Below are 15,069 nucleotides of genomic sequence, written 5' to 3'. Positions count from 1 at the left end.
ATGAAGACATACCATCTCATGCACTGAGATACCCTTTAAGTTTTATGTGCATCCTGTCTCTGCTTTCTAATTCTCTATTTTTGGAGTGTTACAGTCTAATCAAATCAACATTCTATTCTATTACAGTCTTTTATCCCAGTGATAAAACTTATTTCTATTTCCCTAAATTACTTTATCATAATTTCCATGTTATTTACACACTTCAAAACTGTAAATTTCACAAGGCAATATTGCATTCTTCTTCTCTCTCAGGACATTCATCTAATTTCCATGGCTCTCCCACATAACAATTTAATTTCACTCTACTCACCAACGTTTACTATGCAGTATCAATTACTTTTAAGTGTTTTTATTCATTTAATTTTATTTTTTATACAATATATTCTTACTACTTTCCATCTCTCAATTATTCCCAGGGAACCACTTCTCAGAAACCCCAGTTTTTATTTTTCGCTTTCTTAATATTTTTAATAAACACAACAGTAGCAGACAAATGCACAAAACATAAAAACAATAGTAATGAAAAACAACACAGATGCTGTTTTATGTTAAGCAACTATTTCTGAACTCTCGATCTGGAGTGTAGAGAACATACTCAGTATTGCTACATTAAAGAACACTTTGTCTCCCTCTAAAGAAAGTTGTCATTTTTACATAGATTCTTGGGAAAGCATGCTACTTTCAGCCAATTCTACTCTCTACTGGGGTTTTAGTCCAGGTTATGTAGGTTTTATGTACTATGTCAAAGTCTCAGTGAGTTTTCAGGTGCATCAGAACTATTCTGCCTAGGAAATGTTATCTTTTCTTTCATCCACCACCTTGTGATTGTACAATCTTGCTGCCTACTCTTTTATAAATATTCCTGAGCTTTAGGTAGGGGTGGGAGTGGGGGTGATATGTAATGAAGACATGGAATTTTAGGCTGAGTGCTACAAAGTCATTCTCTGTATGTTGCCAAGTTGCGTGTCTCTGTTTTAACATCTACTTCAAGAAGCAACTTCTTTGATGAGTGTCCTGAGATGGCCTGACTACATGTGTAAAAATAATTGATTATGAGCCACTTCATTGCTCTGTTTATTTACTGGAATAAATGCAATACTGTTTCTCTTACAGCTTATGGCCTGTCTAGTTTAGGGCTCTTGACCTGATCTTCAGTTACATTTAATCAGCAAGCCTTCCAACCAAACAATGTTACTCCCTTAACACTTATGTAGTATTACACTACAATATCCTATAGGCAGGTTTCTATTTTAGCTCATAGGTTTCACAGCTAAGCAAGATTAATGGTTACTTTCCTTCTCCCGTCACATGTATTGAATCCTTTAGTACTATTTATGTTGGTTATTAGGAAATGAAGCTTTTAACTTAGCAAGAGGTTTATTTCTTTCTGTTTGACCAGTGTAGTGTCTACATTAATAGAATCCTAGGTTGTCATATATTGTTGACGATACCAAATAATATTGAAAATGACCTGTAATATTTAGAGTAGTCATCTATAACACCCCTTTGACCAACAACTCAATAAAATGCAAACCATTTCTTTTACTGGATGCATTGGTGACTTTTCTGGTTGTCAATATAGGGTCAGTAATGCTAATGGTTTTGTTAAGGGTTTGAAGGGTGAGAATATATGGAACAGATTTTTTTAATTTTTTATTAATTTATTCCTGTTACATCTCAATGGTTATACCATCCCTTGTGTCCTCCCATTCTTCCCTCCCTCCCATTTTCCCCTTATTCCCCTCCCCTATGACTGTTCCTGAGGGGGACTTTCTCCCCCTGTATGAGACCTGGTGGCACTCTGAGGAAGGATAGCAGGTTACCAAGAAGAGACTTGATACCCTATGAGCATATATATGGAACAGATTTAAGAAAGTGATGTGCACATGGACTCACAGAGACTGAGGAAGTACACATAGCGCTTTCATTGATCTTTGTCTGACGGAATCCCAGTGCTGAAAAAGGGAACACCTCATGCCCATCAGCAGATTGACAACAAAAACGAAATTCAATGATATTTGGGGGGGGGGGTCTTTTGCTTCATATCTGGGTACTTTCCCCTTTCTTTTAAAGGTTACTGGTATCCCGCTTGTATATTATGGGTTCCAATTTGGTGTCTTTATGGGTTTTTGTTTGCATATGCATCTCTATGTTTATATGTTTTTCTTTTCTTTTCTTTTCTTTCTTTCTTTCTTTCTTTTTTTTTTTTTTAACCTCTGCTTTTTTATTTTCTACTTGTTTCTTTTGCCTTATTCAGCTTGAATTTATTTTATGTTATTATGATGATTATTTACTTATTTCATTAGATGACTTTTTATGATTAACAGTGAGAATCATGTGTTTTTGTGGTTGTCAGAAAGTAGAGATGGTCTACAAGGAGGTAGGGAAGTAGAAACGATAATCAGAATATACTGTAAAAAACATATTTTAATTAAGAAGAAGAAAGTAGAGCATTTTGATTAAAGTTATCAACTTCACACACTAGACAAAATGACTGGTTAGATTAATCAGTAGATTTAGAGAGTTTTGGTCCAACCTGATACCCTGGGTTTGAGTCCAGAGTCAAAGTTAAGGTATGAGAGTCAGCTCCTTCACATGTATGCACATACATACACAATAAATTAAGTGAAAATACCTACAATGCAAATAAAAATTAGTCTAAATATTCAGAATAATACCAGCTGTTAACAGTGTATCATAACAATAAAGAGATAAAGTAGTGTTTCATTTTTTATCAAAAAGCATACTAATAAACCTTTCTTAGTATAATTGATTTTATCCACTAATGTCATTAACTTAATTGTTCAATATTTTCAGATGTAAAATAGAAAGATCAATAGAAATTAGACATGAGCTTAAATACCTTTGAAAAACATTGAGTTCATTTAATTAATTTGAAAAATCTACTGCTATAGTACTTTTTTCTTGAGCACAAATTAATCCTCTATGATAGATTTAAACAAAACACTCAAAGGAATCTGTAAGTGAAACCAGACATTAAATATGCTACATCTAGTGTAAAAGGTCTCTGTATTCTAGGAACTTTTATAATCTTGAAATTGCCTCAGTATAATAACAATAATGACTTAGATTCCAGCCTTACAAAGCCCAAGCCTAGTGAGATAACAACTTATTAGTAAGCATTGAAAGCTTCCGACAGAGAAACCATTTAGTCCCCACAGAGAAAACAACTCATGAACAGAAAGCTCTCTAAGGATGCAATCTGGTCTAAGAGCAGATGTTGGTCAATAATTCAATATCTAAAACCAACTGATCAGAGAGGAATGGCAAACACTTATTCATGAAGTAATAAATTGTACGTTTCTGTTTCTTGCCTAATACAGATGTATTCTACACCATAAGCTCTGCTTCTCCTTTTTAAATGCAAAATACACATGTAGAGAATTGTGCAGATGTCAACAAAATGATGAAACTTTCCACACACATTGACCACTGCTTGTGGCCTTTTTATTAAGTAGAAACTTAATCATTAGTTCTGACTTTTACATGTTATCCATAGTAAAGCTATCTATGAACAAATTCCACTACATAATAAGAAGACAAAACCAAAGATCTGTAAATATCAGCATTTTATCTGTCCAGAGACTGGGCTATTATGAAGCATTCATTATGATGGCTGCTTACTTTGAAGAGTTTAATATTTTTATTTTGTATATCTGAGCGTTTTTCCTTCAGGTATGCATGTGTGCTTGGTGCCAGTGAAGGCTAGAGGACATAAGATTTCCTGGAATTGGGGGATAGACCATGGTTAACGTCAGGCTGGGTTCTGGAAACACAAAGCAAGCATTCTATAAGAGTTATGTATATGTCCTGTGTATTTATCTGAATGACCAAATACACAGACACATGTTAGAGGTTTTGATACCAAAGGCTTTCAATTTTATATCAACTTATGCACTATAATTGAATAAAATATTCAAGGTGTGTAGGGTGATGCACACCTTTAATTCCAACATGTCAAAGGAATAGATAGGTACATCTCTGGATTTTGAGACAAGTCTGGTTTACGAAGTGACTTCCCAAAAAGCCAAATCTTCATTGTGAGAGCCTTTCTCCAAAACAGAAAAAAAAAACAGAAATAGTAAAATGATTCAGAGTCATAATATTGGATACCATCATTACAAGTAATTTTCAAATAGTACTTAAGGTATTTCCAACTGAAAATTTTAAATTCTTTTCTTCATCTTAAAATGCATGTTCACAGGCCTTATATTTACTCCTACATCCACATAACATCCTACAACTTTATTTAGTTTCATATTCCCTCTCCTGTTTTCCATGCAAATGATTTCTACAACTGCACATTGCCACATTTTCTTAACCTGGTCTATTGGCCACTAGCATAAAGCCTGTAAATAGCAATAGCAATAGCAAGAGCAGTAACAATAACAATAATCACCAAAATATAAATTTTTCTTCCAACATGTGATACTGTTTGAACAGTGAAAAATGGGCAAAAAAAACCTGTAAGTTTCTTGGCTAAATTTTTACATTACAATTATATTTTTCTGATTCTGTTTTGTTTTGTGAAAAACATGAATGCTGATTTGTTAAATGCCTCTGGTAAAATGAAAACCTCACTTTAATGCGAAGTGAGTAACACTTTATGTTGAGAAATGAATGTTAATAATGTCAAGATGCTAATATTTAGGATTTCTTATTATTATAATATTGCTTTATTATTTATAAACACCTTTAATTAAAATAGGTAATGTTTATACCTTTCTTTAAATGGACATTTAATATTTTATCATGTTTTAGTTTTATTAGTTTTTAATGTGTGTATACATTTATATGAATATATATATATAACAAATGTTCACGTAGTTCAGAACTGGTGTCAGATGGTCTGGACCCAGAGTTACAGGTGCTTTTGAGGCTTCTGTCAGAATTGGTGGGAACCTAACTTGGACCCTCTGCATCTTTGCAAGAGGAGTCCCTGCCCTTTACCTACTGTGCCATCTCCTTAGGCCTTTCATTTAACACTATACTCAAATATTTCCTAGCTTTTTTTTTTTACATAGCCCTTATATTTTTGATCTGTTAGTATGCTGTGTCATTTAACATCTACCTATATGATGACATATAATTGACCTTTATAAAATACAAAACCACTCTTACACAAGTGAAATTTTGTATGAGACTATGAATGGGGAAGACATGTTGAAGTTTTAGGTACCATGAATGACTTCCCTTTTGCTGAAAAGGTGTTAAGTTTAATTTGAAAGCTATTGATAATTACCTAGGTATGTGTGTCACTATTGCAAACATTGAGTTAACCCAACGTATAGAACTAAAAGTCCAAAAAGGAAACCTGATGAAAGGAGAAATAGGCTTATTTCCCCCAAGGAAAATCACACCATTTTGTTAGCAAATAACAAAGCACCAGCACCAAAGCTATAAGTAGAAAGAATACTATACAGACTGATTAAATTATATTGTGTATTTAGGAATATATATGCATATATTAAAACATGCAAGTATGCAGTAACAGTTAATTTAAAGGAGGGCATATATTGAAAGACAGTAAGGGCAGATATTTGAAAGGGTATGGGCAAAGGAAAGGTGTAGAGTGATGTAATTCTACTATGGACTTAATAGATAATAGAAGTGATGGGGAAGATAAAAGGGCAAATGAAATATGTGAAATGAAGTGGAAAGTTAAATGGAGGTGAGTGAATGAGGAAAGGTGAGGCGAAGAATGGACAAAAACCTGTTTGATGTGAAAATACTATCACGAATATTTTTTTTCTGCTCTTAGTTTATCAACATTACAAATCTTCCACATTTTAGTTCTGCCTTTTTCAGGTGACTTAGATTCATCATTTCCCCCACTTCAGCCTTCTCCTTTCTTCAGAATGTCTCTCATATTGACTAAATGAGTCCTCTTGAAATTTTTTGTTGGTAATCTCACCAATACTTTTTTTCTAACTCTACTTTTTTTGCTGACTTTGTTCTATGTTGCTGTCCATCCTCAATTTCACTGACTTCACTAATTACTGATTCTTGGAAATGAGTACATTTCGAATCTTAACCACTCACCTCCTTCCACTTCTGCCATTGGCTTCTTCATGTTCTTTGGACTTTAGACAATTTCTTCTCCAAATTCTTCATCTCTCACAGTTTATAGTTTGAAAAGTCTTTGTTTCTTACTCTCTTAGATTTTTACAAAGTCTGATTCTGGTTCAGAATTGACGTGATTTGAGGCTTCCTTGTCTCCTGCGGATTCTTAATTTTGTTGTCCAACTCAGCTAGTTTTTCTATGATTCATCACTTGAGGACCCCTCCTCATCCGTGAAAAGGCTGGCTTTAATTTCTTCTAAAAGCATCCTCTTGGCAATGTTATTCTCAAGGTCACTGATGTTGCCCTCACTAAAGTTTGTGACAGGCATGAATCTAGGTAATGCATCATCTCCTGAAGACTGGCAAAAGCTACTATGAGAAGAGGGCAGTAAATGTTCAGTCAAGGGTGTGGCTGTAGGTTCATCACTGCTCCCATTGCCTCCAGAATAGTGATCACCATCAGAAGATAATAAAACAGTATCTGCTGGCATCCTTTTAGTAATTGATGTTAAGGAATTTCCGTTTTTCTGTTTGGCATTGTTTGTTTTTTGGGGGGCTGAAATTCTTTGTTTCTTCCACCTTCTCTTATCTTCGGAATTTTCCTCAGCATCAGATGATGATGAATCACTTTGTGTTTCCTTGGCATTTCTCTTTGAATTTAAATTCCTTCTTTCTCTCAATTCAATTGTTTTCCATCTATTAGTGGAAGAATAGCAACATTGTCTATTCAAACAATAAGTCTCAGTATCAGATGATAAGCACTCTGGCCTCTTTCTGGAACTATTTCTTGGCAAGCTGCATTTTCTCTTCTCTGTATCAGGCACTTGATTCTTAATCTTTTTATCATCCGAAGAATCACAACTATCTCCTTTGCCTGTCAACTTCTCGACACTATCAGCATTTATTTTTTTATCTTTATTTTCTCTCTCCTTGTTGTGTTTCATTCCTATAAGAAAATGAGCAACTTCTTCTCCCTCGGCGAATCTCCTGGTACCACCTAATGAAGGTTCCTGCTGTTGCTTTCTTTGCCCAGTTTCTTCCCGGTGTGTAGTTCTCCTTCTTTTTGCTGCAGTTTCCTGCCCACTCTGCTTCTTGGCCCATTGTGAAGATTCTTCGCTCGGCTCTTTCTTTGGAAATGTATCAGCAACAACAAAAAAAGTACTCTTTACGTTTTTACATGTCTTAATTTTCATATGTTTGACGCTTTTAGTTTTAGCAACTATTTTGCCTTCACGAAACTTTACATTCTCCTCTCTCTGTGAAGGATTTTCAGCACCGTCAGAGAAAATACTAGGCCGCTGCCTCTTACAAACCAGGTCTCTCGATTCCACCACACTTTTGTCTTTCTTGACTGTAACTTCTACTGTAGAGAAAGTCTCCTCCTCCTTCGCTTCAGTGTCATCAGATGACTCTTGCAAAATGTTCACCTTCTCCAGCCTTTTAATATCCATTGGTATTTTACTCTTTACTTCAGAAAAGTCATGGACTTTTTTAAATGAAACACTTTTTGTGGTTACTCCATCAGCTCCAGTTTTGTTCATGACATTTATCTCTTTTTCTAATTCTGACTCAGAATTAGAAGACTTGAAGTAGTTTTGACATTTCTTTTTAGGTATTATAGAATTTGTAGTTGACTTACCTTTTATAATGCTAACATCTGAACCAGAAGTAGAACTTTCGTGTTTCCTGTTCTCATTAGTGCCTTTTCCTGTTTGAATTTCATGAAGTGTCTCCATTTCATGAATGCCAGTGTCTGAAGAAGAGTGACCCATCTGGGTTTCCTCTGTGAAGACGGGTGGCGTTCCATCAGAAACTGAGCTTTCATCTGCAATCTTTGCTTGCTTAGCTGTGGGCACCTTATTGGGTGTAGGCTTATCAATAGCAACAGCAGAAGAATTTTGCATATCTCTTTTTCTTTCAAGAGCAGACAGCTTTTGCTTCTTTTTAGTTGTTTCATTGCTTTCTTCTTCTGAACTTGATATTGAAGGGTTGGCTTCTGTCTCTTGCCTCAAGGGTTCGGCTTTTACACATAGTGATCTTTGAAGGTCAGATTCTTCTAAGAGTAATGAGGCAATATTTTCAACTAAAAGTTCATCCTTACTATTTTCCTCTCCAGGTCCACATTTCTTTGAACTGGGGGCCAACCCAGAACTTTTACTGACATCTTTCTCTTGTGGACCTTTCTTGGTGTCGGCACATCCAATTGGATAATTATGAAGGGAAATTGGGGTGAGTTTAACATACAATTCTTTTCTTACTGTCGCTGTGAATTTTGACTTGCTGTTTCTTCTGCCATCTTCTGAAGAAGTGTTTAGTTTTAAAGGTGCGTTCTCCAGGTCTGGCTCAGTCCCTGTGTTGCTATGTCCTTGAAAATCAGCTGAACTCTGAACTTCCACAGCAATATCAAGGCGTTCAAACATGTCTTCTGGAACTGAGGAAGAAGCAGAAACTATACCCGTGTCTAACACTTCAGATATGTTAGTAAGTGAGTACCGAGTTGCATCTTTCCTATTCAGTCCTGTGTGTTCATCACTTTTATTTACTTTTTGTTCCTCTACGCAGAAGTCCCTGCTGGTTCTGCTCTTTAATGTTGAGCTAGCATCTAACCTTAAAGCACCGTTTTTCCCTGAAGGACAGGATTTTTCTCCTTTTTGCATTTTTGTTTCAGAATTAGCATTTGCAATTTTTAGCTCCTCTGTACTTTTTCTTTTGTGTGCAACATCCAAAGCTTGAATCTCCAAATCCAAGTCATCTTCTAGTGCAAGATGAGCCTTCTTGATATCAGCCAACACAGCTTGAAAAGCCTTCAGCTGACGTAACTTCACAGCAGGACTCATTTCTGAATTATCTGCTGCCTGCTTTAGAAACTTAATATAACTGGAGTTTGTATTAGATGTTGCTTCAATCAGTTCCTTTGTCTTCTTCATCATCTCTTTGGGCACAGTTATTGCTGAGTAAGGGCACAGTACAGAACCAGAGCATGAGTCTACATTATAGCTGAAACTATTCTCTGGAGAAAACTTAGGTGTATGATCACATGCTTTACTGGTTTTTTCACTGTCAACTTCTGTTCTCTTATTTTTTTGCAACAGCTGTTCTAAATTTTCAAATACGCTGTCGCATGCAGTGACCAAGTCCATTAGAGGCTCTGAGTGACAAATATAGCAGTGCCATTGAGTGTTTGGTTCCATTATTGTAGATAACTCTTTCCGACCAAAGTTGTACAGGATGCATTTCTTACAGAAGGCATTGTGGCAAAAGTCACAGCAGATCAAGTTCCCACCTTCTGCACACCATCTGCATTGTTCGTCCATTCCATCTGAGTCACGGCTGATATCATCACTCGTGTAATACTTAAAGCAGCTCTTACAGAGGAGGACTTTCAGGGAGGGGTGTCTGTAAAAGGAATCTTTGTGAAAATGGTTGACCTGTTGCCCACAGGCAGTGCATCTCACGGCCCCATTAAATCTGTCTTGGCGGGTTTTGAGATACTCCGTTTTCATTTCACTTTTGCTTCTAAATTCAGGCCCTTTAAAATCATTCAGCAATGGATCTAATTGTAAAACCACTGTACCTCTCCGCCAACTTTGCATAGAAATAACACTTTCTGAATTTTTACAGGTAAACTTGAGATTAATATTCTCCTCCATGGGCTTTTTATAATCAGATTCACCACATTTTGTCACAATTGAGGGTTTCCTCTTTGCTCTTGATATAGGCTTCTCTGAGGCATTAGTTTCCCCTTCCGTACTATTTTCCATTATATCAGAGTTATTTTCAGAATGAATGATTTACCTGCGCACTGGTTCACTGCACATTCTGGAAAACATATCTTAGCTTCTTCTTATGAATGTGCCCAGGAATCACGAAGCACCTGCACCAGCGTATTCAACTTGCTTTCTCTCGTTATCAACAGTCACGTTTTCGGCTCAGATTGCCTGCTTGGCTTCAACAATCCATGGGTGCAGCTTCTCACCACTTTGGCAGTTGCCTATTCCTATCAAAATCACTGGAATTTTAGTTGTTTCCGGAGCTGGTATTGGACATTCATCAAAGCTGAAAGACCGCTATGTTGCCATGGCAACCAAGCTACGTCAACATCGCCATTTTGTCGGCCGGACTATCAGTGTGTGCTAGTAAAGGGATATTATAAAAACTTTTCCCTTGATGGGGTGGGGCAGGAATCTAAGAAGATCCCGTCTCATAAATCTTCCCTCAGACGATATGATGGGGAATTATTGCTATTTATCAGATGGATGAATGACGACATCAATGATTAAAAAAAATCTATATCTATGGTACTTCTAGTACATAAAGTCAACCAAATACCAATATAAATTACACTTGACCTGAGGAGTGTACATAACTTACTTAAAAAAAATCCGTCAGTAAGAACAGTCCTTTTGATTCTTCTGTTAAAAATGAGGCTCCCAGGAAGAGAGCCTCACATGGCCTGGCACTGTCACCCAAGAACATGGACAACGAATGTGTTCCCTCACTATAAATTAACAGTTTGTTTGAGGAAAGCTTTTTTGTTCAGCTCAGAATCCAAGTCTTTGTAACTCCCTTGAACCATAATTCAAATAGGCCCCTCCCCCCACACTCAATGTCATAATGGTAGTTCTAGCCTCTGTAACTATCACAGAAGACAGCCCTTCAGTAGGACCCTTTCCAGATTATGCTATTTTTAGGAGACAAAGTCTAAACAAAACCACACCAATCCCTGAGCTTCCTCAAGCTGAGGGCTTGAAATCTCCCTAATCCTCACCCTGGAAATCTCTGCCCTAGAAAGCTCTATAATGTCAGAAAGACTATATAAAGGCGCACTCAGAGGAAGGATAGCAGGCTACCAAGAAGAGACTTCAGGGGGAAGAAGTCCCCCTCAGTCACAGTCATAGGGGAGGGGAGTAAGTGGAAAATGGGAGGGAGGGAGGAATGGGAGGATACAAGTGAGGGGATAGCCATTGAGATGTAATATGAATAAATTAATAAAATGAAATAAAATAAAAAGACGGTGTCGGCACAGTTATCTACTGTGCCTTGCGGGAGCAGAAGCAGCCAGCATTGGATTCATCCCACCACTCCCTGGACTTTCCAATAAATCTCTTTGTTGCCTCTCATCAGGAGAAACAATTGGGAGGAGAATTGAAGAACGAGCAGGGTCTGAGGCTCATGATCTCCTCAGCTCATCTTCAGTTACTCTCCCATGGGTGCTACAAAGTCTATGCTGATGCGGCTTCCTCTCAGAGCCGGGATTTCTTGTCTCAGGATGTCCATAGATTGGGATACTTTCCCATCTCAGAGCTTTGTGGGTCCTGGTCTCTCAAGTACCAGAACATTTTCCCATCCAAGCAGAAATGCCAACAGTATTCCCTGAAAAATTTTTAAATTTTTTCAGGTGTGCTTTTTTGTTTTGTTTGGTTGCTATCTGTAGTCTCCTGAGGCTTTCAATGAATTTTAGGGCTTTTTTTTTTTTTTTTTTTTTTTTTTTTTTTTTTAATCTCTTCAAAGAATGAGATGAAGATATTGAACTTGATTGCACCAAATCTGTAAGTGGTGTTTGGTAAAGTAGTTATTTATACAATATTAGGTTTATTCACCCTTGGGTATGGCACGTCTTTCTGCTTGGCAGTTCTTCCTGTATGCCTGTAGATGCCCTTGCTGTCCCTGCTGTGTCCTTGCTTGGCTTGGATATTAGAGTGATACTGCCTTAAAGAAGTAGTTTGGAAGTGCTCTTTCTATTTTGAATATCTTAAGAAAGATTGGCTATAGACCATCTTTGAAAGTCTTCTGGAATTCTGCTGTGACTCCATCTGGCCCTGGAGTTTTTTTTTTCTAGCTACAAAGCATTTTAATTTTATTACTGTTTAAATCTACTGTTTAAATCTCATTTGTGTCAGTCTGTTTAGGTTCTTGGCTTCTGCTTGCTTTACTTTGGGTCATAGAATTCATCCATTTCTTTTAGGCTTTCCAGTTTAAGAGAGTAAACTTTGTAGATTATTTGTTTTCTTTCTTTTTGCTTTTGTTTGGTGGGTTTTTTCTTTTTTAAATATATTTTATTATATTTCTTTTTTACACATACATTTATATTATTGCACATAAATAAAATAATTTACATACAGCAAGAACTGCAAAACAGTCAGGAACTATATAAATGTTACATTCATGAAGTTTGCTATTTGTGCTTGGCAACCTTGAAATAAATATTTTTCCTATCTTGATGAGTCTAAAAATCTAAATATAGATCAATATCTATCATATATCATCTCTATCAAATTAAAACATCTATCTAGATGTAAAAGCATCTTAACCCCTAAACAACTAAGCTTAATTCTAAGACTAAACTATCTCATCTTCAACACTATCAGAGTCTTAAGAAGGAATAAAACTTAACTACCTGAGTAATCCAGAAGTGCAGGTTAGAAGCTCCCAAAATAAAAATATGATGGAGACAGTTTGATGCCTGAACAGTCACTCAAAACTATAATGTTGGAGCACACAGTCTACCTCAAAGAAGTTGATGTACATCAGAAGCCTCATTGTGGAGATGGCTTTAAATGTGTGTGACAAACCAGCCATTGAGGAAAAGGTCCTCATTTCTTCCACAGAAAGAATCCTGCCTAAGAATGGGCAAGCTTGGATACAGGCACAGTCAATGGCCAAACTCTGCCAAGACAGGGTAAGCAAGTCCTCAAAGTTCCTGCCTCACAAATATGTCTGTCAGATATACTGCACTAGAGGTTGAAAATGGTGCTCCAATGTTAGAGTTTGTTTCTAAAGTACTGGCTTTCTTTCTCACCTTGGTCTTAGAACTGCAGAGGTTCTCTTTTCTTTATTCTCCATTTCTGTCATCTCTATAAATGTATAATCTGCATACTTTATGGAACACTTTAACAATATATCTTAATTACCATGCCTTTTCTCTTAGCTTTATTAAGACCATCACTTTCATAAATGTAAATTTAGAACAAAATACAACTATTATTATAATACAAATCCAAGTCTTTATAAAATTCATAATATCTGCCCATTTTTATTGAAATCACAAAATATTTAGAAGTTATCAAAAGAAATCAGTTGTCATGTTCTCTGTTATTTCACTGAAAGGAATGCCTCCTATGTAAAAAGAAGTTTATTTAACTTGAGAGAATACTTTAGTGGAACATAATTTTATGCTTTAATTTATTTTAGTTGAACTATTGCCTGTAAAATAGTTTATGTATTCAAGTACATGTTTGAATTGTTTGCTTTATATTTAATATTCATGCCTCTTTTAGTACCTTCTGCCCTTATTTTGTAAGAAAGAATTAGAAAATATTTACTACTGGTCTCTTTGCTGTTGATTTAATACAATTAAATATAATGAAGAAAGTTTTTTCTGCTCAATTTTTACTATAGTGATTTATTTAATTACAAATTGTGTGTGTGTGTGTGTGTCTTCCTTCCATAATGATAAGGTGTTGAAATCTAGTAAAAAAATGTTTAATGTTCCCATGGTGCTATTTAACTACATAACATGGCAGGACTGTTGATGATTATTAAATAATACAGAGTGGTGTTAATAAGTTTGAATGCTCATTTACTCCAAGCTCAATATACAAAAACAAGGAAGGCTACAATGTCTTCTAGTATCTACCGTTCATTTCCTTTTTCATACGAAGGTGGAAGTCTGACTGAATACTAAAATAATCAGATCAGGAAAACTTTAGTGTGAATTATGACCTCTTACATCTAAAGATAAATACTAGATATTTCAAAAAATATAGTTTGGGTGAGACACCCTTCCAAAGTGACAAAAAAATCTCTTTAAGTATTTAGGCACCCTTATAACAATAGAAATTAGATCTCAGACATATATGATGATTATAGAGTTTGAGAACACTACATAAAGTCACAGGAAAAAATGACAAAAAAAGGAGATACTACAGTTTAGTTTAAATTAGTGCTGAAACAGGACTTCATAGGCCCAAATGAGCACATAGAACCAGGCACTCCAGAGTATTTGCTTGTGGGCTGTGTACGTAGAAGCTGAGTGCATACCTGGTATCTCATCACTTCTATCAAACATTGTCACATAAAATATTCACTTCTGTCTTCTCCAAACAAAAGAGCTTGGTCACAAAAGGAATATAACTATATAACTTGTCATGCAAACTTAAAGAGAGAGAGAGAGAGAGAGAGAGAGAGAGATTCAGTATCAAATAAGTGCCTCTTAATCTTGATCTTGAGCATGAAAAAAATATTTATACTGAAGTCAAGAGTAATTTGTTTTTATAATATTTAAGATTATAATATGATTACTTTATTATTTCCTTTCCTCCCTCAAAGGCTCCCTTGTACACACCCCCTTGCTTTTTTCAAATTTTTTCCTGCTTTAAGTATATGTATCGGTATATACATATATACCTATATATACGTATATACATACATGCATATATATACATATACCTATACATTTTTACAAATACACACACAAACATGCACATACACACACACATTCCAATTCTTTAACCATAATATCATAAACAAAGGTGACAAAATGAAAGGGATCAGTACTTTTTTTTTTTACTTTTTAAATTTAATTTATAATAAATTCTTCAGATTATATCCTAATTTTTATCCCTTTACTGAATCTTCCCATTCCCACCTTCCCTCCTTCTTCTGTGCTATTTCCTCTCCTGTAAACCTTTGACAGAACGGGACTTCTTCTTCCACCATATGACCACAGCCCATCAGGTCTCATCGAGATAGCTTACTTTCCCTTCCTCTGTGTATCACTGGGCCTCCCGACCAAGGGGAAGTGATCAAATCAGAGAGAGCACAATAGTTCATGTCAGATGCAGTGCCTGCTCTATCAACAACTGTTTAGAATGACCTATCCATCGACTAGATCTGAACAAGGGGTCTAAGTTTACTGCATTCATGTCTGTGGTTGACGCAACAGTTTGTGCAGGGCCCCCCTGGCTCTAGGTCCGCCAGACTTGA

At 36.0% G+C, this 15,069-nt stretch overlaps 1 pseudogene; it reads right to left on the bottom strand.

Annotated features, from left to right (window-relative positions):
* Nucleotides 1-5,755: 5,755 nt before the first annotated feature.
* LOC127199029 (transcriptional regulator ATRX-like) lies at nucleotides 5,756-11,361 on the bottom strand (annotated as a pseudogene).
* Between the last annotated feature and the right edge of the window lie 3,708 nt (nucleotides 11,362-15,069).

The sequence above is a fragment of the Acomys russatus genome, chromosome 15 (assembly GCF_903995435.1).
Source record: "Acomys russatus chromosome 15, mAcoRus1.1, whole genome shotgun sequence".
Classification (NCBI taxonomy): Eukaryota; Metazoa; Chordata; class Mammalia; order Rodentia; family Muridae; genus Acomys; species Acomys russatus.
The sequence above is the reverse complement of the archived record's forward strand: the minus strand, read 5'-3'. Positions and strand labels throughout refer to the sequence as shown.